Source organism: Melanerpes formicivorus, unplaced genomic scaffold (genome assembly GCF_026170545.1).
Source record: "Melanerpes formicivorus ecotype bairdi unplaced genomic scaffold, bMelFor1.0.p_v2 SCAF_237, whole genome shotgun sequence".
NCBI lineage: Eukaryota > Metazoa > Chordata > Aves > Piciformes > Picidae > Melanerpes > Melanerpes formicivorus.
In genome coordinates this window covers 55,001-57,405 of record NW_027142589.1, presented here as the reverse complement: position 1 = coordinate 57,405, position 2,405 = coordinate 55,001, and positions in this window count along the sequence as shown.

The window sequence follows — 2,405 nt, the reverse complement described above, 5'->3', positions numbered from 1 at the left end:
AGCCCCCACCCCTGCCGTGGCCGCGGGGATTCGCCCCGGTCCGGCAGCTGACGGTTCCCTGTGTCGGACGCCGGCTTCCCGGGACTGCCCCGGGACAGCCCCGGTCGCCTCCCGGGTGACGTTCACCGAAGCTGCTGCCGCCTGTCTTTGTCCCCCCCCCCCCGTGCTCTCCCTCAGGCGGGAGGTAGACGTGCTCTCCCTCGGCGAGTAGACGTGCTCTCCCTCGGCGAGTAGACGTGCTCTCCCTCGGCGAGTAGACGTGCTCTCCCTCGGCGAGTAGACGTGCTCTCCCTCGGCGAGTAGACGTGCTCTCCCTGGGCGAGTAGACGTGCTCTCCCTGGGCGAGTAGACGTGCTCTCCCTGGGCGAGTAGACGTGCTCTCCCTGGGCGAGTAGACGTGCTCTCCCTGGGCGAGTAGACGTGCTCTCCCTGGGCGAGTAGACGTGCTCTCCCTCGGCGAGTAGACGTGCTCTCCCTGGGCGAGTAGACGTGCTCTCCCTCGGCGAGTAGACGTGCTCTCCCTGGGCGAGTAGACGTGCTCTCCCTGGGCGAGTAGACGTGCTCTCCCTGGGCGAGTAGACGTGCTCTCCCTGGGCGAGTAGACGTGCTCTCCCTGGGCGAGTAGACGTGCTCTCCCTCGGCGAGTAGACGTGCTCTCCCTCGGCGAGTAGACGTGCTCTCCCTGGGCGAGTAGACGTGCTCTCCCTCGGCGAGTAGACGTGCTCTCCGCGGAGATCGCGCTTGTCGCCAAGGGGTCGCTGTTGCGCTCTGCCTCCGCCTACGTCATCGTACAAGCCGGCGTGATTTCTGCGACCTGCCGCTGGGCGGAGGTCGGCTGGTTGTGCGCTCGCGGAGCTGACGGCCCTCCAGTTCCGTATATGAGGGAACAAGCGACGCCGAGCACTCCCAGGGCAGCGCTGCCGAGCGGCTGCTCCAAGCCACCCGCCAGGCGGCTGGGCAGGGGTCCGTCTGGCTTCTCGGTGGCTTTCGCCCGGGTCAGAGAGGGGACCCGCGGGGCCGAACAAAGGCGCGGCGGTTTGGAGCGGCCGCTGGCGCACCCTCAGCGGTGTTGGATGGGTTTCGCTCGTCCGTGAGCCGGAGCCCAGCCCGGGCTCGGCAACGAAAGCGGGGAAAAGAAAAAAAGTTGACGAGTGGCTGGCGCCGGCCACTGCCAAAGTGTGGAACCCCCGAAGCGAAGTTTGCCCGGTGGGGCACGGGGGCAGAGAAAGCCGGGGAGACGTGGTGCCGGCGTCGGTCCCACCAAGAATGGAAAGCAAGCCCGTCCAGGTACGGCGAGAGAGAGCCCGGTAAGGGGCAGAGAGAGTTCCCAGCACTGGACCCTCTTCACGGGGGTTCCCCCCCATGGCCAAAGCCGCAGCCCGCGGGGGCACGGCATCTAAGGGAAAAGCCAGCGGCGGTGACTGGCCACTCGTATGCTATGGAGCCCGGCATGGGGGGAGGAGGGCAAGCCGGTGCCCCAGCACGGCTTCCTCCTGGCTCCAGAGGGGCGCCCCGTGATGGAGATGTAACTCGGTGCAGCTTGAGGGAAAATGCAAGCCCACATTTCGGGGAGGCAGAGGTGCCCTGTGAGCCGGTGCGGCCCGGTGCAGCTTGCCCCCCCCCCCCCATCTCTGGAGGGCGCCCCGTTTGCTCCTCCGGCGTGTTGCCCGCACGCCGAGCCCCGTGCCTGCTGGCTGCTCCCGAGGGCGGTGGCGGGTGCGCGTGGCTGTGTCTGTCCCAGAAGAGCGAGGCCGTGGGGCCTCCGCTGGCTTCCTTTCCTTCTGTCCTTGTTGATCGATGAGGCCTTTCGGGTCGCGTCGGAAAGGGCCCCCGGCCGGCAGGGCAAGGGCGGTCTTCCTTTCCACTTCGCTTCCCGTCGCGTGTGAGGTGTCGTCCTCGTTCCCCCAGCCCCGAGCGGCTCGAGCGGGGGGGAGCCGTGGCGTTAGCGGCCCGGCGCGTGCCTTGCCGCATCCTCCCCTTTCCACCTCCCCCCCGGCGCTGGGGCAGGGTTCGGGGACCGGTCGACCGCAACCGGCTTTGTGACTGCTGCGTGGCCCCGTGAGTTTTCAGGTGTCCTAAAACGCGTGAGGCGCCGGTGTCGTCCTCGGTTCCGGGTACCCGCGGGTGCCGGCCGCGAGCAGCTGCGTGTGGCGGGGGTTGGCCGAGCCGAGAGCGAGGCGGCGGCGTCGCGAAAGTTAAAAGGGGCTAAAAGCGGCGCCGCGCGTGAGGCCTCACCTGCCCGGGTGGGGTCCCCGAGGGTTCCTCCCTAAATGAAACCTCTAGCCTGAGAAGGGCGGCTTTGTGGCCCGTACCCCCGCCCGCTGCCGAGCGAGCCGCCCCGGCTCTAAGGTCCTGGCGTGCCGGGGGCGCGCCCCGCTTCCGCGGGTCGCTGTCTCCTCTAGCAC